Source organism: Apteryx mantelli, chromosome 13 (assembly GCF_036417845.1).
Source record: "Apteryx mantelli isolate bAptMan1 chromosome 13, bAptMan1.hap1, whole genome shotgun sequence".
NCBI lineage: Eukaryota > Metazoa > Chordata > Aves > Apterygiformes > Apterygidae > Apteryx > Apteryx mantelli.
In genome coordinates this window covers 21,823,020-21,845,056 of record NC_089990.1, presented here as the reverse complement: position 1 = coordinate 21,845,056, position 22,037 = coordinate 21,823,020, and the positions used below count along the sequence as shown (strand labels likewise).

Here is a 22,037-nt window from a genome sequence, read left to right as displayed (position 1 = left end):
GACGCGGCACAGCCTGGGGCAGAGCCGAGCCGAGCCGAGCCGAGCCGAGCCAGCCCGGCCCTCGCGCGGGGCCGCCCGCCTACGGGGGCACGCGCAGGCAGTAAGGCGCTTTATCCTAAGGGAACAGCCAGCGCCGTGCCCAGGCTGAGCGCCGAGGTAGCTTGCGAGTCTAGGCCACCCTACTTACCCGGAGAACTAAAGGCTTTTTGGGGATTTGGGTCAAACAGTTAACATTAATAATCTTTGTGATTTCTAGCATCATATGGAGGAGGTTTTCCGCAGAATCACAGAATGGTTGAGGTTGGAAGGGACCTCTGGAGATCATCTAGTTTTCCAGTAATGAGGAAAAAAAAAAAAAAAAAAAGAGTCAGAGATGAGAAACACCGCAAGTTAACAGCGTGAACTGCGGGCATCCCACGTGTTAAGGAAAAGACGTGCGAGGCGCAGGCGCGACGGGGCCGGGTGGCGCAAGGGTCGGCGGCCCCGCGGGGCTCCCGCGGCACGAAGCGGCTCCCACCGCCCAGCAGCTTCGGGCCACGGGGGCTTTTACTTTCTCCTTAAGCCACCGAGGAACAGCTCCCTCAGCGCCCGCGGCAGCCTGCGCTCCCGAGGCCGCCGGCGCGAGGGCGATCGCGGCAGGCCCGTCTTCGGCGGGTCGTCCCGCGGGCCCGCCGGCCGGCACGGGCTGGCGGCTGCCCCTGCGCCGGGACGCCCCCGTCTCCCGCCGTAGCGATCTGCGAACAACGCCAGCTCGCTCCGTGGGCTCCCGTGGCACCTCGTTCCACAAAGAATACTATTAACGGTTTCTGGCCCAATTTGCCTATGATGTAATTATTTCCAAGATCTTGAAAGGAACACTATATTTTGTTCAGGGCTGTTTCAGGCTCAGTTTCAAGAACTGTACAAAGCTCTTTTATTCACTTCTAAGCCAGAAAAAAAAAAAAAAAAGCAGGGGGAGATAGCTTAAAAGGTTTAACGGTTGATGTTAACTTCCTAAAACTGGTCTAAAGGAAAACTAAAGCAAACCGCAAGGCAATACATGCTGAGAGACTTGCAATTTATGGTTTTCCTGCTCAGAGTCCATCTGCACTCCTATTCACTCTAATTTTGAGCATTTCTACATACCACTGCATAATGACAAAAGAACATTCACTGTCACATATAACTTCAGACTTTAGCATTTTTGCACTGATTCCCTCCAACTTTAACTTGGACAAAACCTGCAAATAATGGAGGGCCAATGAGATATATTCAGCTCACAAACACTTTACATTTATATTGCAGAGAAGTGTCAACAGCACGATAACCCATGTTAAATTCTGCCCTGGGGCCACTCTTTCCTGTGACAATAATGAGTCCTTATCCTGCAGTTCTTATTCTGCACCAAGTGCCTCCATCCCAAACGTCCTCCTGTTTATTGGAAGTGATTCTGCCATATCCACATCTTCAGTCAAATTCTGGGTGTTTTTTTCCCCCCCCCTCTCTCTCTCTTTTTTTTTTTTTTTTTTTTTTTTTTTTTTTAAGAGATGCTGACAAGATTAGAAGGTCAAAAGCTGAATACCTTCATTTCCTGTAAATGTGAATTTTACTCAGATTTTCATTCTTTGGACTTTACCTTTCAAAACAAATTGCTCTTATCATCTGACAAATAAGCAAGCATGCGACCAAGTATTCCTAGGAAACTTGTACCAAAATGGTGCATTCAGCCCCTTGATTATAAGAAGGGACTTGCATCCTTTTTCCACACCTGGAAATGATACCTACTTCCTCATTAAACATCCCTTCCTTATTAAACACCCCTCATTAAACATTCCTCACCCCCTCCATACACCCTCAACTTGCATATACACAAGTCTCTCCACTCAAAATACGCATTGGTTTCATGGGTTTTTGCTATGCCTCGTGGGGGGCTCCCAGGTGGCCTCACTCCTGTCCAGTGACCCAACTCAGCGAGCGAGGTGCTGGTGGCTGCATTCTTTCCTGGACAGAAATAGTCACAAACCTCCACTCCCATGTGCAAGGCAAACTCCCAAGCTTCTGCCTCCATGCCGGCTAGTCTTCTGTGTGATACTGCAAGAAGCACATAACCCACTGAAGGCCTTCTTCTGAGGAGGCCACTGGAAGCAAGTTCCTCAACAAGACAAAGGAAAAAAACCCCTCAACTCCCACCTGCATCATCATCGCAAATCCTAGGAGAGTGATGCTGAGTTTGAGGAAAGTAGCATATCCCGTGGCCAAAGGATTGCAAAGTCCATAGGCCTCTGCCGGAAGAGAAGGGAGCCGGTTCCAGGAACTCAGAGCTAATATTCCATGAGTTTTGCAATCTTGGGGAGACAGCATGGTATTGCTTTACACTCATGTCATATTTTTTAGAATCTTTCCGCAGCCCTGAGGACTAGAGAGTAAATTTAAAAAAATGAGACCTGAGATTGCAGAACACAACTCTGCAGCAGAGGCCAGAACCGGGAAAACCTCGCGCTACTGAAGCGTGAAATACACTGCACCCCACTCCCGAGCACTGCTACAATACAGCTATCAGCAACACCCCGAAAACCATACCCCGCCAGAGCTGTGGGAGCCACCGAGGCTGTCATCAGCGACAGCTTTTAGAAGAGGCCAGGCTGTGCTCACCACAAGGATGGAGTGTACCATCAACAGGATTTTCTCACCTCAGTCCTGCAGGATCCCATTAGTGAGGGCCAGGCTGCACTGGTAGCTCTTTTTAAGTAAACTGATAAGACTTTAACATGTGTGCAACAAAAAGGACAGATACCCGATACCTACTCCCAGAGAAAGCTCCTTTCAACATGCATTGGCTCTTAGGGATTATTTAAGGAAAGAGACTGCTGTACTTAAAACAGAGCAACAAAAGTGTGTTCAAGTATACCAGCCAAGGCTTCACTGCCAAGTTGCAAAAGCCAAAAGTAACTTCTCAGCCAGGTCAGTTGCCTCTACACAGCTATCCCAGGTTATGGAACGCATGCCCCTATAAATAGAAAATAAAATATATAAAATAGAAATAGAAATAAAAATCTAATGTCTCTTCCCTTTCCCTCACATCTTCCAATCATCAATTTCCTAAGTGTAAAGACAAACATTGACTTTAAATACATGGCATTCAGCTTCTCCATGACTCAATTCCCCCTTTGCAAAAGCCTGCTTTATAATATTTTTGCACCTAGTTCTTGCCAAGCTAGGGAAAGGAAAGGAAGAAAGATATATAAAGCACCCAAATGTCTTCAAAACAACACACATGCAAAAAATTGGTTCAATTCAAGTTCAGAGCAGAATCTCATGCAGGGCCTTTATCCCTGTCAGCTCTTCACCTGTGTGTATCTGGGGAATACTGTTTGGAGATAGATCTTGAATAGCTTTCTTAGGTTAGTCACGTTATTTCAAAGACTACAGCATTCAGACATGACTGGTTCCAATTAAAACTCACAAAGAGCATCCTGTTTTCAGAGACACTGGTGTTCATTTTCAAAGCCTCAGAGATACTATTGCAGCTTGTGATGCAGCAAAACTGTTTCTAAGATCCCTTGATTGGAAGGAGCCATGCCAATTTTCAGGCAGCCGCTTTGCAAGCGTAACTTGAAGATGCAATGCTCTTTTTTCACAGAGCTCTTTGTTTATAAATATACTTCCTCCAAAAGATATTTTATTACTCAGTTATATGGGCCAAATTCTGCTCCCAGGGAGACTTGTCCATCTCCCAGAAATCAATGGTGCTGTAACTGAGAAGGATCCTTTCTCGATGTTGAGTATTGAGATACTCTGTTTGTTAAGCTCTATTTGAAGATATTTATACAGTACTTTCGAGGCCAGGTGCGGAAGGATTGCATCTGTTTTTCTGCATCTGCATGTGTATTTGCAGTTTTCTTACAATTCATTGGGAAGTACAGTTGGTTAGTTACACAGAATAGACACAGTCATGGTTTCACTACTTACAAGAGACGTTTGGTGGCTTCTCCACAAAACTTGGTTAAGTTAAAATATTATACTAACGCCTTTTGATAAAAAGGGCTACATTCAGCATCAGCCAAAGCAGACGCAACTCTGTCAAGGCCAAGAGAGTTGCATTCACCTGTGAATCTACCCCTCTGTGGTAGCTATGCTCCAGTCCGAAGGCGAGCAGGACAGCGCCGGGGCCATCCGTGCTCCAGCTGCTTCCGGGCTTCGGAGAGCAAAGGCGTCCGTCAGGGACGCCCTTCACCCACATGCCTTGCAAAATAACCACTGGGCCTCTTCCTTTTACAACTCAGAAAAAGGGCAGCGGAGTCGACATTCACACAAGCTACCTGAGGAATTACAGCCCTAGAAACCATGACAACCAGCTTCACTTCCGTACAACTGTCTCCAAGCACAGTACAAGCACCGGCCAACTAAGCCTCCCCGTCCCCCTCGCAGGCAGGTAAACAGGCTCTGAGCTGCGCAAATTATTCAAACTGAATAATTTCTTTGATGAACGTACACTCTGTTTCTGTTTGCAAACACCCTGTAAGCAGCTTACGATTTCCTCCAATGTATTCATTTATTCAAAAATTATCCTCAGAAACTTTCTACAAGTAACTTTTGGCCTCTGAACTAACTGTTCATAAGCAGCTCACTGTATGTAGAGGATATTTTGAATGCAGGTTGTATCCAATCTAAACTACCCCGGTCACAAGGACTTGTAACTGTTTCTTTTCTGAGACTGGATAAACACAAGGCTGAGAATCGAGTTTCTCTTATGAATTGCAGCATTAAGCGCTTTATGAAGCGACTCACTAATACTGGTTTAAAATTCACTCTTGACAGTAAGTACATTTGCAGGAATATCATCAGAAAATGAGCACAGAAGAAATGTGAATGCAGTAACAGTGAATTTAATAGTTTTATTCAACTAGATAGTTCTTCAGATTTAAATCATTATCCTCTTTGTCTGGATCCAAAAAGTCACCAAGTGAGTTGTTCAAGCCAGGAATGGACCGAGGCATTAGAGCTCGTCAAAACTAAAAAAAGTAACCTGCAAACAAGGCCTCTCCTCTTCAAACCCTTGGTCTACCTGTCTAACTACACTGCTTTCCAACTGCCAGTGCAACAACAGGCAACACTTTGCAAAATGCTCCTGACATTTTCATCTCACAACGTCTCCCCGTTTTACCCACTTTAAGCACTTCTTCCCACATGATGGAAAATTGCTGCTCTTCTACAGACTCCAAACACCCAGTACCTGTTCCTGCTACAAAAGCTTCGCGGCTCCTGGCAAACGTTCACTTTTCCAGGTGCAAAAAGTATTGGGACTTGCGCAGGGTCCATCAGAGCCCCTATGGCTTCCCCTCCCTACCCTGAGGCATGGCTCTTCAGGCTGTGGTCCCAATCCTGCAAAGCACGTGATTACGTTAGATTCACTAAAGGCAGTGATGTTTAAAGCTACACATGCGTTTAAGGGCTTTGCTTAAGCAGTGCTTGGATGTATGAGATAACACCAACAAGGACACTGAGGCTTGAGTGTAGCAGCGAGCCACCATGAAAGAAAACTGGATCAAGCAAGAGCCACTCTCCACCACGCTGGGATTGGACTGAGGCCTGGAGCACACCCCGGCCCAACATATTTTCCTTGTGGGTGTTTTTTAATCCCATCAAAACAAAAGCAATCCATTCAAACCGCGCTCACACCAGGATCCTGGCCACTCACTAAACCACTTTGAGCTTTGGGATAGTTGTATGACCTGGGAGGGGAAGAAGGGTGCATATAGAGGCTGTGAGGGGGAAAAACAGCTTTCCACATTGAAACTTTGTCCAGGTATTCATTAATTAAACCTCATAACAGCACAGCAAGGCAGGGAAGCATATTCCAATGGGTTATGCATAGCAAGCACCTTGCAGCATCACAAGCATCACAGTAACAGAAGACGGTCTGTGAAATGACTGCAAAACCACCTAATGCACACACTGCCGCGTAATGGAAACAAATCAATAACACAGAGAAAGGGGCAATAAGGAAAATAAGTGAATGCTCAAAGCTCAGTTATCAAAAAAGCCGCTGTGGCAACACTAGGCCAAGCAGCCTCTTGGTTATTATTTTCAAAAAAGGTTGATGGTGTATTTGATCTTAAAGTATTAAGAAACACACTTCTAGGTGACCACTTTAGATCAGAAAAGTGACCTAACTTCATATGACAAGGGGAAGGATAGTGGGTTACAGGCTGATGATGGAGAAAACGGCAAATTAACTGGGTCACTAGGGCACTTCTGCCACCCAGAGAGAACAAGTGGAGAGCTTCCATCCTCCTGGCTGCCTTGGAAGAACCACCAACCATCTCCACCCACTTGCGCCCAATCCCAAACAGCTATAAGGACATTTTTGTCACATTGTGAATCACAGTTTGAAACAAAAAAGCTGTGCTCTGAACCACTGCATCTGGTACATGCTTAGACTAGCAGAGCGATGGACACTCTAGAAGAAACTGAAAGAGGAAGAGGTGAAATCACCAAAATGGGGTGAAACATCCCAGCACTTCTCCATGGAGCTACAGCCTTTTTTCATACAACTGTTAATAGTTCCCTCTGACTGATGAGATATAATGAAAAAATACCCAGAAAAAGCATTCCCATGTGAGAGGAAAAAAAGCTAAAAATCTTTCTTACCACTCTACCCCTTTTCCTTTTTACTTACACAGCTGAGAGGCTCTACACAGTAGAAAAGGATGTCTTAAAATCAACTGTGGCCTTCAAATATCCCACATTCCATGGGATCGTATCTCTTGCTCTTGTTTACATGTGAACGCTTTTGTGTGAAAAGGAGCGTGAGGTCAAACCATTTTAGATAGACCAAAATAATTCTCCATATGGACTGTATTATACCTACTTCAGAGTTCATGTCTCCAATTCACTTTTGTTCTCTTGAAGAAGTCAAAGTAAACCACAAAAACCTACTCAGAGACATCTACATGACAACATCAATAAAAATCACATGACCTTAACTTGGATTAAAATATGCAAGACAAAATGATTTGAGTTTTAATTTGAGTTAGCAACTTGAAGTCAAACCTAAAGCACTATCCAAGAAGGTAACCCGCAGTGTACATACTCTAAGTATGGAGACGCAATTATAAGCAACCCACTTTCTGTGACTTAAGAGTCAATTAAGTGTGGCAATAAAGTCCACCCAGGCCCCTTTCCTCATAGCATCTTGAAAGTGATTTAAATTAATGTTTTTTAATTAACAGTTAAAATGGACCAGTCGCTGACCCCAACTCAATTGACAACCAGTAATTCTTCAACCACAGTAAACCAACAGGCTTCATAACCCATGTTGCTGGACTTTTTGCAGGTTCAGGCTGAAGATACTTGCTTATTTGGCCAGTCAGCCTGAGTTCAGAGTAAAAAGACCTATGCTATCCAAACGTCTTCTTTTTCTAGCAGAAAAAGGCATCCATGCCAGGACGTGTTATCATCAAGTGGCTTAACCAAAGTGCTATGATTATATTAGTTCAGCTGGAGAAAGACAAATCTCCAAACTGATCCTCAGAATCCAAACCTGGCCTGGTTTCTTACACCACCAATTTGAGCACAACAGCACCTTGACGCCTGAAATTTTCATCTGGCAGGATTTGAACAATACTTGAGTCTATATGGTAGGAAACACAATATCCATGAGTACAGTCAGAGAGTTGCAACGACTGTTGCAATTCAGCACAAGAACTTCACCCCTTCCCCCATCACCCTGCTGAAGATGCATTAGAGGTGAAACTAGGCAAGTCCAGTAAGGTGCCAGGCTACCATTCACGGCTCATCTACACTCAGGGAAAATTGTGCTGCGGTATTTTATCAATACAGATGTGTCTTATTTTAGCATCACGCATTTCCTTTCTACATGAAGAGATGCAAAGCACCCTTATGCCAACATATCTGGAACCACAAAAGGAGGCAGTGCTACTCGTACCGGTAGGAAAGCACGGCTTTTTGCTGCAGACAAGGCTTCAGGACATGCCAGCTGAATTGCCTGTTCCCCCATGGGCCTTTGGCAAGTCACAAATCTCTTTACCATGGTTTCCTTCCCCCCCCCCCTTTTTTTTTTTTTTTTTTTTTTTTGCTTTTTTAGAGTGCATGCATTTGGGGCAGGGTTTATGTCCCGTTCACAGGCACAGCACCACACAACGGTCCATGCTGCCAGCAGAGCACACGCCGCGGCCTGCCTTGGACACACAGCTACCTGCCAACCCCACTCCTTGCACCATCTGGGAACGGACCCGGGCAGCCCCTGGGCCCATCCCAGGCTCCCCTTCACACAGTCTGCTCTGTTGGAGCGAGGGAAAGGCTGAGGGCACTACGAACCAGCAGCACAAGAACCTGAATTTGGCTGTTCTTAAGCACAGTTCTGAACCCCAGCTACACCCGGGCTAAGAGCCAGTGATCTGGGCAGAGGATTCGCCAGCCCCAGGGCTTGCCAATGCAGGCTTGCTCTCAGTGCTGCGCTCTCGCTCGCCATGCAAACAACAGCCAAGGGAGCCTCTGCTTGCTTGGACGCTCGGTAATAAAAATTCAATATATAAAATGCCCTTGACTTTGTATTCTGTGGGCACCCTAAACTCCTACTGAACTTCAGCAGGTGTGTTAAGATTGCTTTTAATAATCCAGTTGGCACCTTGCCTATTATGTGTTTTGTATTTTGTTTACATAAAAAAGAATCAAATGAAATTTGGGGGAAGGAAGTGGGGGTGGAGGGAAGGCCAAGCTCCCTGCTCCTCAGGCTCCCTGCAGGGGCTGGTGCTTTCTCTGCTCTTCTGCAGTTTATTCTCTGTTTGACGCCCTCACAGAAGACGTGCCATGATAAACACGAGCAGCACAAACCAGCTGAAACCCCCCAGTCTACCAACTAACGCTAACAACATTCAAAGAAACGGCCGCGGCCCTTTCCCAGGCACGCTGTCCCCGCGGGACGTGCCGAGAGCCCGTTGTGCCTCGAGCGCTGCGTGCAGGAGAGGAAGGGCACGCCTGTGCCCGAGGTAACTACTCACGGCCGAAGCACCGGTTCAAGACCTGCTAGACACAGGCTAAATCAACAGCCAACAGAGGGGCTGTGGGAGATTCCAGTCCCCAGTGTGTGAGTTGGGAAACTTGCTGTAGCAAACACCACCAGAGTGTTTAAACGCCTGTGACAGAGGAGGAAGCTGAAGCAGCAGGTAAGCGACTCACCCAAGGCAGCCCCAGGATTTCCAGGCAGAGCTGGGAGGTGAACCCCACTCTAGGAAGGAAAAAAATCAAGAACAGGGAGGCTCTTGGCCGTCTCCAGCGCTGCTACAGGGGCTGGAGACAAAGGTGTAGTAGTCAGGAGAGCACGAGATGGACTTCCAGGCCTCCAAACGCCAGAAGCAGAGAGGGAGACCAACACCACATCACAAGACTTACTGCATTAATCTGTCCCCAGATAGTGCACGCCGCTCTGTTTGGAAGGATACGGTTGCTGCCTCCAGGGAAGGCGAGAAGCAGCCCAGGTTGTCACGTGCATTCGCCTGGGAGGTGGACGAGTTCCAGATCCAGCAGCACCTCTTTAGGGCACTAGGGCAGGAAGGCAGTCGTATCCCCACTTACTTCTCCAGGGACAGCATTTTGCCTTTTATTCCTCACCATGCCTTTTATTTACAGCTGACTAGCTTCATATATCTAATATTCACCTGCTACATTAGTGATCTTATCGTGCGTAATGGCATATCTACCTTGGGGGTATTATGGATCTGGAGCAGGCAGAGGGGGAAATGGAGCAATTCCTGTGTGCACTGATTTCCAGTTGCCAGCTAGACCCTGGCTTCAGAGCAGCAGGATGGAAAGACTAGGAAAGCAAACGTTCAAATGCTATTCTTAGAATAAAGTAGGTCGGGGAGAAATTAAACATACATGCAGAAAACATAACAAGAGCCACACACTCTAATGTCTTCTCAGCTACTGCAAAGGTCCAGTATTTTTAACTTTCTAAAAATGGGGGTCAGCAACTAATGTCTGAGTGCTCAAAAAATAAAGAATTTTTTTTTGCTCCAGAGTAGTGCTCTGTGCTTTCTTGCCTGACTCCATGTAACAACAGGAAAACGGTTTACAGACCTCTTCCCACCTAGATGAAAAAATAAAGGGGAGAGAGGGGGAACCAATTGCTGCTCCTCTGCGCTTGTCCATAGCCCCTCGCAGACCGTCTGCAATTCCCACGACTGAGAACATGGGCCCAGCATAGGATGAAATGATCCCCCAAAATGGTGCTGGTATGCAGGAATAAGGACATCCCTACCTCAGTCCACATGATGGAAAGCGTCTGAGCCAGCAGGGACCATCCCAGCTTTGGAAACAACAACGCTACAAGCTACAAGCCATGCCTACAGCAGCATGTGGGTATTTTGCACTGCTAGATTTTGCTTCCTGTTTCCTGCCACTCTTCACTACAGCAAACCACCCAGCTTCTCTGCGCGGCCAAAGACACCTTGTCCGAGGAACCTGGGAGCACATTCACAAGTCACTGGCCCAAAAGGATGCAAATTTCTGATACGAGCAGACAATGCCAAGCCGTGTCTGTTCACACCACATCAAGGCATCTCCTGTCACTGAAGGTCTGTGCAGAATGAGCAGAGCTGCCTGCAACTGCTCCTTTAAAAAGGCAGAGCCTCCCTTGCTCAGCAAATGTTTCTAAAGCAGCCTGAGGTCTTCATGCAAATCCCTGCAAAAGTACAAACTCCCAGAGTAGCAGCTGACACTAATGCAATCTTGTAGCAGGTCAAAGAAAGCACCAAAAATAAGGAACCATCAAAAAGCATAGAAATAAGTAAACAAAGAAAAAAAGGCAAGAGAAGAGGAAAGAGGACAACACAGGACGCAAAATAGATTTCTTGTGCCAGGCACGCATCAGATTTATGGCATAAAAGCTTTGCAAAGAAACTTGTTCTTAAAACAACTCATCAACATTTACCCTGCTACAGGCTGAAGCCTACTACTGTTTGACACCCCCTGCTTTCAACAACTTCAGACCTTTAAAGAAAATTGAAGCAAATTAATTGAGGATTTATGAGGCACAAAATGACAGCTGTATTGTTATAAACTGCACAAGAAGCAAAGCAGGCCGAGAACTGGGGAGGAAAACACAGGGAAGCAATATCTAAGGACAGAAGATGTCCGAGGAAATCTTAACGGCATCTCTTGCTCCTCCACCTGTCTTTAGCCTTGGTTTGGAGGTGTGCAGTTTGGAGGCAGGCATGCGCTCATGGGGGGCACAAGTCCGGCGGGCCCAAGCGAGCGCAGTGACACAGCCGGCCAGGAGGCCGCCGCAGCGCGAAGGATGGCACCTGCCCAGACCCAGCACCATGTCTCAGCAACGTACCTGTGGCAGGGATACGGCCCCAGGACAGAGCTGGCCTACGGCCAGGCAGTTTGGAGAGCAGGCAGCAGATGGTACGTCTATGTGCCCGCTCTGCACAGAGCTGCAGAGCCTCGTAGGTCCCTCCTGGCTGCGCCCCAGCCGCCTCCAGCGGGCCGGCACCCACCGTGCCCTGCTCCTGGCACCCACAGCTCCGGCTGGCCTGGAAACCGCAAAGGGCACGTCCGCACGCGCACACCCACGCGGCGAGCGGCTGCTCCCTGGCTGCGCTGGCAGCGATACCAAGCCAGACGGGCGCCCACTACCAGGTGCCCGGGTCCGCGCTGAGCCACGCGAGGCGCCTCTCTTCCCCGCCGCCCCGCGCCGGAGAGGCCGTGGGCGCCCAGCGCCAGCCTCCCGGCTCACAGCGCGCCCGGCCGCCCGGCGCCAGGGACGGGAGCGGGCTGTGCCCTGCTCGGTCACCGGCTGGGCGCCGAGAGGCAGGGCGAGGTGCCGAGGGTGCAAGCGCGAGGCACCCGCCGCAGTCCGCACAGGTAAGCCGGCCAAGGCCCTCGCCGCCTGCGGGCGTCCGCTCCTGCTCTGAAGCGCTCGGCTCTCCCCTGCTGCTAGCTCCGATGGGAGGTGGTTTCTATTTCACCAGATCTGTCAGACTTTAAAGAACCTAATAAAGAGCCAATTTAGCTTCAGCAAGCTGACAGCTACTCGCGTTGTTAGCCAGCAGCACCGTGCACAGAATACAGCGTCAACAGCCTGGATCGCAAGGGAGGAGGGGAAAGGGAACAACGGGCCCTCGAAAATGCCACCCAGGAGCAGAGAAAATAGGCAATCCCAGGTGTGTGTGTGTGTGGGGGGGGGGGGAAATCAAACCTCTGGAAATGCCAGATTGCTGGGGGGGGGAAAAAAAAACAACATAGCAAGAATGGAGCCTGTACACTGATCTGTCCTTGAGGAGGAAATGTAAGAAAAATTTCACCTCCATTTTCTTGTCTAAGTGGCAGAAAAGTATGAGAAATGAGCAAGAGGCTGTTGCCAGGGACAGTGCCTAAAAACCAGAACAGCTGATATATTGTTTGATCTCAGACAAAATGAACCTGTCTAAAGGCACTATTGTTCAGCCAAAACCACAAAGCATAAAAAAGGGAGAAAAAAAAAAAAAAAGCAGCTCTGGTTACAGAGCCGTGCGTCACGGTACCTACGTGTAACTCTAGAGATACTAGAGATCCCCTAGCGAAACAGGTAAGGGCCCGAGAGACGTACAGTTCCGGTTTATAGGGGAGCTTGTGAGGCTCCCGGATCGAGCTCCGGGAAAAGCCTGCAAACAGCAGGGCTGTCCGGACGGCGAGGGGCAGCCCTCCGACAGCTACACCTGCTGCTGGGCCGCTGCATCAAAGACCGGTTTGATTCCAGGCGGATTGCAGAGACAGCTGCAGCAATAAGAGGCAATCTCAGACTGGAGAAATGCCACCAAATGTTGGAAATGTAAAATAAAATGCCCTGAGGCCAGCGGGCATATACAAGCTGTTGATAAAAAACTCACAAAACCAGAGGTTTTATCACTTTAGCTCGACAGGGGCTGACACACGGGAGAACCATTCACTGCTTGGCAGCAGGACCATGCAAACATGAAATGATAAACAAACTTGATAAAGAAACATTACCACTGTGATACAAACATGTCTCTGTGAGGCCTTATGAGACTACAATAGGCTTTGATTAAGAAACTACAACAACAACAACAAAAGACCACAGGACACGCTAAATAGATTAAAAACCACATTAACTAGCAGGTCTCAAAGTCTAACTGCAATACAAGAATCATCGCTGAGCGAGTCTGCTCCTAGGGAGGTTAACTCCTGGCCCTGTACTTACCCCTGAGGTCTTTAAGGAAATTCTTAGAGTGAAAGATGCGATGGGCATCTTGCTGGTGGAGCTCTGAGCTGGTGGAGCTCTGCAGCCTCTGCACCCCCCCTCTGAAGCCTGGACCCGGTCAAGGCAGGTAGCGTATGCCGCAGTGGTAGGGAGGGCTAAGGGACCGAGAACTGCCACCCAAGGGCTCAAGGGTCCTCGGCAGCAGAGGGTGAGAACAGGACCATCTCAGGGGGCACGGCCAGCCCACGGGCCCTGTCCAGCTGGAATGGCTGCTCATCAGCCTGCTGTCTCCACCAAGCAGGGCAAGGCTGCCGGCAATTGTGGCCAGGAGTGGGGAATTCAGGTAGCACAGCCTGGGCTGCCTGTCAGTGAGCTAGACATCCAGCTCAGTCCCCCAGTCTTGAGCCACCCAAAGAGCCTGGTATACAAGAGGTTGCTCTGCTGCTAGCATGATTTTGCCAGCTCCTGTCTAATCTGCAGCCTTTGGCAAATGCCTGCTTTTTCCTGCTCATTCCCGAGGTATCGAAGTCCTACAGAGCAGCTCAGGGCAACACCAGGATGCCTCAGAAGCAACCTTAAGAGAAGCAACTCTGAAAAGCCAGTGATCCATCCCGTTTGCTAGCTAATGCCTAACAGATCATGAAGGACATTTGCTCAGATGGAAAAGGAGCACCAGGCTGCGCTCCTGGGAACGTGACGTTTCCCTCCACACCTTGCTAGTCACCAGCACGGTCTGGGTCACAAGCCAGGAGAAAGCACCACGAAAATAACCCTGCAGAGTGCATCCAAGGGAAAACTGTCCATGTTCTTCAGAGAGCATCAGCACACGGCAGTTCCCGGCAGGTCACTAATGGCAGCAGACATGCACTGAAAAGGAAACCTTACAGAATACAACGTGCGTGGCTTGTTGGAAGAGAAGACGCCACAGACTAACACACCATGTTACTGCCTAATGCTAATGGGAGACTCCAGGCGACTTTAGAGTGCTGCAGGCAGTAAAGTAATACTTGCTGCCAAAGCTGGCCAGATCATAAGAAGAACATACTACCTTCTCTTTGCAAACCACATGTCATGATATAGCAGCCAGCAACATCCTCAGAACTTATGTTGATAACATGCGCCTTTGCCAGCCCTCCTCATTAGACTGCCACTGTCCCAGGTGAAACAAGTTACAGGGGGAAAAAAAAAAAAAAAGGCTTATGCCCTGGTCTTTGATTGCACTGCTAGGCTGGTCAGAGAGCCCCCTCACCACGGTGAGGCACACAGACCTGGGCGAGGACAAAGCTAGAATGGAAAACTGGCCAAAGAAACCACCCTAGAGCAAATGTTCAGGGTTTGGGGTTTTTTTTCCCCTTGTAATAAATTTCAGAGGGAAACTTAAGGGCAGCATCTATGAAAAGGCAGTGACCACCCTATTTGTTTAGTCTCCACACCTGAAAGAAAGCATCCTCCCACATTTAAGAGATGAAGGCTCTTTTGCTGATTAATCATTCCTTGCAGCTCAAATAGCTCCTATTTGCCATCAGAAACAAAATAAGACAATAAAACCTTGGTGCACCAGAAAAGAGCAAATATTTACCTTGCATTAAGCAAACTTTTCCCAAGGTGCAGGCACAACTGTAAACAGGAGGAAATGCCAAGAAGAAAGGAGATCATAGGTGCTGTTTGCAACTACACACCTCAGAGCCAGAAGGGATACGAAACCAGATCCCCTCTCTTCGGGAGTTTAAAAAAAAAAAAAAAAATGTCACAAAGAAACACAAATTATTTATTAAAGCAAGTATGATACTATGGGAAAACAAAACAAAACCTAAAATAATCTAGATGCAGACATTTCCACCAGGAGAAACCAGATTACAGTACAAGGAAGACAGGCTCTTTCCTCTATTGTCGTTTAATTCAATTCTGCTTATCAGCATCATCGTTACAGTTAAAAGAGCAAAGACTTTAACACATTTAGAGTCTTATTCAATTCCCACTGAAGTCACAGAATAGACTCCAGTAATGCTGTATCAGGTTTCTATGGGCCCTTCCAACTTGAGGAGCTAAATGCTCCTTTAAGAACTAAATGATTTCAACTTCCTTGCCTCAGTGAGGAAAATGCCCTGGCCGCTGGCCCTTTCTGACTCGGCCACGCTTGGCCCAGCCCTGCAGAGGACCAGGCATCTGGCATCTCCAAGGCTCAGCACGCCGAGAACCAGGCGGCCACCAACACCAAGACACCAACTAGTGCACGCACAAACCTGGGGAAGGAGCAAGCGCAAAGTCCAGGCCTTGGCATAGGCAGACCTACACCATTTTATGTATAAGCCAGGCATATGCAAGTTCAGCCACAGCAGTGTGCACACTGCTGCATTTCACCCTGGGATCTGTGAATCTAATTTGGGCCTACCCGGAATGTGTGCACACTTGAACAAGCCTCTGTTGGAAAATGTGGGCCATCACATCATGGTTTATTACTATTTCATTATCTTCAGATTCAAGTCAGCCTCCAGCAGCTTTTGCTCCTAGATAAATGCAACACTTTACTGGACTTGTTTCTGTATTACTTTGCGTTTTAAAATATTTTCCTTCCATTATCCAGAAAAGATTTATATGCAGTGATATATTCTGCACATCTGAAGAGTCATTTATCTCAGGTTCACAACGCCATTTACCGCCTGTAATTAATTAAACCACTTGACACCATACAGGTAAATTTCAATAACACCCATCCCTAAATCCGATAATCTCAAAGCACTTCTGGAATGATCAATGTGTTCTTATCAGACAAATCACATGCCTGCAGAGCCAGAGCCTGAGCCCGAGCCCTGGGCTTTCAGCTGCCAAAAGTCAAGTCTCAGCCTTTCAGCCTAAATGAGAAAAAGCCCTAAAGCCAGACATTGCGCAGACTGTACACCACCTCACCTGTCCTCTGCCACCAGCCCGCCTGAGCTCACCCTCAGCATCAGGAGCTAAGCAGAGCTCGCCCGAGCTAGCCAGAACAGACACCAGTCTGCAGAGAGCTTACAAATTAGGAAATCAATGCACAGAGGGATTAAATTACTAGTCCAAATTGGCCTAATAAATCTATGGATGTAGAAATAAAATAAATTAACAAATGCATGCCACCACCTGTCCCTGACATATACCCCAAGAGCCCATATTCTGTCTAGCATTCACCACTAGCAGTTGTGATTTCTCGAGCCAAGAAATGACTCCAGAGTTTCTAGGTTCCACCCCTTGTATATACCATGTCTAAAACATCAAATCTATATTCTGAATTAAAGTCTCCTGCACTCCAGAAAATAGCAATCACAATGATAGTTGAAGAGGATGACAGCAAAATCATCTTCTGCAGTACCGTATTTTTGCACTTGTTTGCTATCCACCATCCAGAACAGCCTGGTCCAGACAAAGATCAGTGGAATATCATCTTTATCAACCCTGGACCTCTAAGCAATCAGCCAGCTTGCAGCACCAAGTCTTACCCGCCATACAGTTATCTTGACCCCTATAAAGATGCACACTCTCTGCTATGTTTATTCTGACATTTTGACATCTAAACACCTGCCTCTAGCTATAGGGGCTCACTTCACTTGCTGAATACCCAGCTCTTCCGCTGCAGGCACAGACCATGTTCCCCAGCATGTGTGCAGCCTCTGGTCCCGTTCAGCTACCTCAGTCAGTGGCTGATTTTTTTGAAAAGTGACTCATTCTGCTATTGACATCCCCACAATTTCTGCTGTTCTCAAGGGGAGATAAGGTCTTTTAAAAATATAGCCTTCAATATCCAAATTGGACACAGAAGCGGAAGGGCTTTTCCCATCCTGTCTCTGTGCGGGAGCACAGGAGGTGCCAGGAAGGCGATGTTCTCCTGCTCTGTAACTGACTTATCACGGGAACGCTGGCCCATTGCATAATTACAACGTGCCTCAGTTCCCTCATTTCTCAGCGGCTACAATTATGCTGTAACAAATCCCCGGTCACCTGGGACCGATGCAGCACTTACGATTCTGCCTCCCCACAGGCACGTCGCAATCCGACAGGAACAGGCCGTGCTCCTGGGAGAGCCAAGGCCTCCGGCTGGAGCTGGTTATGAATTTTTCAGCAAGTTGCATGTCAGTGGCTTGAAACCGAATCTTTTCCTGGGAACCTGCTACTGTTCAGGAAGGCTTCATCAGAAGGAGGTGCCTCTGGATAAAAGAGAGGGAATGGCATTTCCCTTCCCTTAGGGAGCAGCTGGAGAGAGTGGGGACTCAGGGCTGTTACCAGGAGCACAGGCAACCCCGGTTTGAGGTAGGCACCAGCCTGCCGGGTATCCTGGTAGGGGACCCAGATTCCTCAGGAATACAGGTTTCCCCCTCCTTTGCGAGAGCTTCTGAAGAGCATTTCTTCCACTCCCTCTCTTTTCTGAAAAGCTTTAAAAGGTCTCAGTACCATGGAGACACAGAAGAGAAAGCTATTTCCTACCTGCAACACCGGGGAAGAGCTCAGGCTCCACTCGGCTGGAAGCGGTGCTGCGTACACACAGTGACCAGGATAACACAAGCTCAGCTTTCAAAGGAGTCCAAGGATGTTAGGATCTCCACTCAACCTCCCTCCGACCAAGAAACACCAGCCTGATGGCCACCTCCCAGGGATCCTGTGCAGATTATTAATTAGTTAATGGCTGGGAAGCGCTTGGACGAGGTAGAAGGTGAGGTATTCCTGTCATTTCCCATTATTATTGTGGCGCTCTGACAAACATGCCACAGGCAACTTGGATCTGTCCTTCCTACGAATCTGTGATGCTGGACTCAAAATGAATGAGTTCTTCCAAGCGCCGCATGCGAGCTGTAACACGCGAGCCGATGATCTTAGCCCAGGATCTTTTAAGAGCGGTCTGGAGACGGAGGGCACAGGCCCCCACTCTCTTACAAGCAAACACAGCCATGAAATATGGCTCTGCCCCATGCCATTTTTTGAAAACATCCTTCTGCCAAAAGCTACTGTTCACCCAGCAGAGCTGGCAGAAGGGAATGTGTCAGTACTAAACCACTTTTTTGCAGCATCTGGTGACTTAGCCTGAAGTGCCAATGCAGGCATTTGGGGTAACTTTCCAACTCTGCAGTGACAAAGGCTGAGGCACACATTCTTGTGACTTGGCTCTGAGCATGGTAACTCCCACCCAAGGGGAGGAGAGGACCACCAGGATAGGGAGCACCGGAGACTGCACTGCAGATCAGTGGGCACTCACCTGCCCTGCCCTTCGGCTTCTTCACCCAAACTGACACCACTGAAGACACTGGCCAGACTCTCCTTAGAGAACATTTTATTACAATTTAAGCTTTGATACCAACACATTTAACGTGGGCCTAATTCTTTCAGCAATCAGTATTACTTAATTTGGCAATCCAACAGCACAAAATGGATTGAAGCAAAGGCTGGAATTTGAACAAGTGCGTTTACATTAGACATCTGCACCACTTGAAGTAGAACATTTAAAACTGATTCAGTTAAGCCACTGCCACTTTTCTGACAAGCCCAGAACTTCCTCCTCCCAGACTGACAGGATGGATTACCTTCATCTCTCTGTAAATCAGAAGACCAAAGAACTGTGTACACTGCAGTCAAAGCTTCGCCTGCAGTTCTTAAGGACATACCCAAGCTCGCTTTTCCAGCGGGCTCACCAGCGCTGGATGCAACCCCCTCCCAGCGGCAAGTGCCTCGGTGAGCAGACTTCACAGAAGTTGCAGCTTCGCCTCTAGCTGCACTGTCAGCTACCCCAGGGAAGAGAAAACTGCAGGTGTTTTGGTACCCCAGGAATTTTGCACCTCCACTCTTCACCTGATCTACACCCAGGCGAAAAATCCCCCTCGATAACTTGCTGGAAACAGCTGTCAGAAATACAAGTTGTGTGCATGTGAGTGCTATATGTGCACACATCAGAAATTATCATGTATCATCCAGCTATCTGCTAATCTTCTTCCTACCAAACTCTGCAGATATAGGGTAACAGGGTATTAAAACGACGCAGCTAGATTATCAGTGCAGGCAGCATGCAACACCTCCATTTCTAGGTGTGCAGTCGCCTGCAATTTCAGATAGCGCACCTTCCCCAAGACGCTGGCAAAATATGCATTTGCTCTGCAGAACATCAAGAAACAGGGAGGCAATAAATTCTCCTCTCTGCCCTTCCTACTAAGAGATAAATGACTTGGCAAGTGGAGTGATAAAGAACCAATATAATATGTCATTAAGCTGCAACTAATACTAGTAGAGAACAGATAAGGGCCTGCTGATTAGAAATGCTATCAACAGAAATGCTATCAAGGAAAATCTAACATGTGGCATTAAAAGCATGCATGGAAAACAGAATACATTTTATGCTTCTCCTAGAAATATTATTTCCAGCTATCACCTTTTATTGTTTTACTTGGTGTGAGCACTTTTCACCATAAGAATTCTCTCCTCTGTCAAGGATTTTACGAAGGAGACAACAAAAAAGCATGTACCAATGAGACAGAGAGCCTCCAAGTTTCCTTTGGCAAAACACAGCTCATCTCAGTCTTCGTTCTTGGAAAAAAATGCCAGCCTGACTACAAAACACTACCAAACCTCAATCCACAGCCTGCTTGCTCCTCATCCAAGGCTCCACCTGAAGCAATACCATGCCTGCATCTACTCTCTGGGCTTTCTTAAAACAAAATTCCTGTACTGTCAACATCTTACCCCTAAGTTTCTTTCCAATCAAGGCCAAAACTTCATTTATTCACTTTCAAATAATATTACGGGATTCAGTAAGGCAGCAGAGGAATTACCGGGCTAGTGGAGTTGCTACGCTGCTTCACACAGAAAGCACTGTTCAGCTCTCATGAAAATCCAGCTCTGGTTGCAAGTGCTTCACCATCCAAGCGGAGAGCAAATACTTCTATTTATCTGCCAAACAGGAGTTACTTAGACATATTCCTGCGCATTACTTTCTGTGGATGGCCAAAGCTAAAATCTTCGATATCAAGAACCCACTTCTACGAATGAGTGTTACTGGTGCTTCTACAGCCCATTCAAGCCATGGCCCCTTCCCAGAAATTGCCATGGGGGTGGTTAAGCAGCGGTGCCGGTATTTGCAGGGAAACTGCAGGAGCTGGTGAAAGATTTGGGACTGCATTTCCTTCACTTAAGTCTGGAACAGGATTCACATTAGATAGGACAAATCTCTGATGACTTGCGATTTGAAGAAGGAAGTTTCCCTGCCCTTCACCTGTGAGTAGTTTCACAGATTTCCATGGGAAAGCAGCTTGAGGAAGGAAAGCATAAAGCCAGTTCTAAGCTAATCTGCCTTCTGATCCCTACACAACATTCACGTTTCATATGTGACTGGCTGTTAAGACAGAAATCTGTGCCTGTTTTCTGGGCTTGTACCATTCCCAGCTCAGCAAAGTTTCATCCCAGTTGAGAGCTGGGGCCTTTATCAGACGGCAAGTCTTCACTGCTACTAATAATAAACCTGACTCATGATTATTTAGGCAGACCATTATTCTCTTTTAGTGATTTTCATCAGCACTAATATAACTGTGACTGCTGCAAACTGTAAAACAGTGCCTTGATCTGATTCACATTTGGGGGCATTATATCATAAAGTGCAATATATGATCTTGAGTCTGACAAGCTGATACTGTAGATTGTATAAATGCAGGTGAATCACTTCCTCAGCCTTTGCAAAAGGTCTGGTTGCCCTCAAAGAAACAAGTTTCCATTCTTCTAAAGGCTCCTGGGACAGTGGAAGCTTGCATTTTTTTTCCCCCATCTATAAGGAAAGACCTCCACAGTGGAAGCCCTTTTTTGAATGACTGGACCATGCCTGCAGCCACCTGCAAACTGCCTATCCCAAGAACTCTGTTTGAGAAAGGAAATTCTGTGAAAGGGAGAGGAATGTAAAAGGGAGCTATAGGAAGGATGAACGCGTGCTGGGAAACAACAGAAAACTTGAAACCATGTTCCTATAACAAATGCTATTTAAAAGGTCATCAAGATGGAAGTTGATGCAGATATTAAACACAGCTATCTTATAAACCTCAGTTCTGTGAATTAAATGGAAAACTTGAGGTCAGACCACGTAACTGGAGGCAGGATTTGGCCAAAGGCCAGTATTTTTCTTAAGGACAGAGCTCTGAGACTACAGCTGTGGCATGAAACTGTTAGTGACACTTAACACAGACTATGAGAACAGTACTGGCAGATTTCTCCTGAAAGTAATCTCATTACTGAGCTCAGACACAGGTTTGAAAATACATTCAAATCCACAAGTTGGACTGCAAAATGATTCAGCATGTGGGAAAACACACATCCTCTCTGCGTGGGACTTACCTGGGATGCTGTTTGGAGTTCTTTCCTTTCCCCCCCCTCAATTTTAACCTGTTTATATTTCCAGGAACTAAAGCTAAAGAGCAGAGTTATCACAATTTTCCAACATCACAAGAAAAAACACATGAAAACTGGCTTTCCCCAAGCTACCAGGCCAGAGCTGCAATCGCATTTTCATTCAGTTCACTATACCCACAAAACACCATTTATGCTGAAAGGGTCCAAGTTTCAAACATTGCCCAAATTAAAGGAAGGGTCTCATTTGCTGGTAACTTCTTTGCAGATAACAGGATTGAGATGGGTGAGTCCCCTGAGATGAGGGATAGCAACTTCCTGGAACACCAATGGCATGTGCCGGATGCACCTAAAACTTGGTTTTTACCTCTTGCCCTCAGAGTATGAGGCACAGACGTAATGCAGAAATACACGCAGCTCGAAAGGCTGCGGGATCCCAGGTACCAGACCCTCTGCTCAGCGCAGCGTCGCCGGCAAAGCAGAGGGAAGG

At 47.3% G+C, this 22,037-nt stretch overlaps 1 protein-coding gene across 2 annotated transcripts in view; it reads right to left on the bottom strand.

Annotated features, from left to right (window-relative positions):
* PAK3 (p21 (RAC1) activated kinase 3) overlaps nt 1-22,037 on the bottom strand; it is a 150,074-nt gene that overhangs the window by 47,534 nt on the left and 80,503 nt on the right. The gene's annotated exons all lie outside the window — the stretch shown is intronic.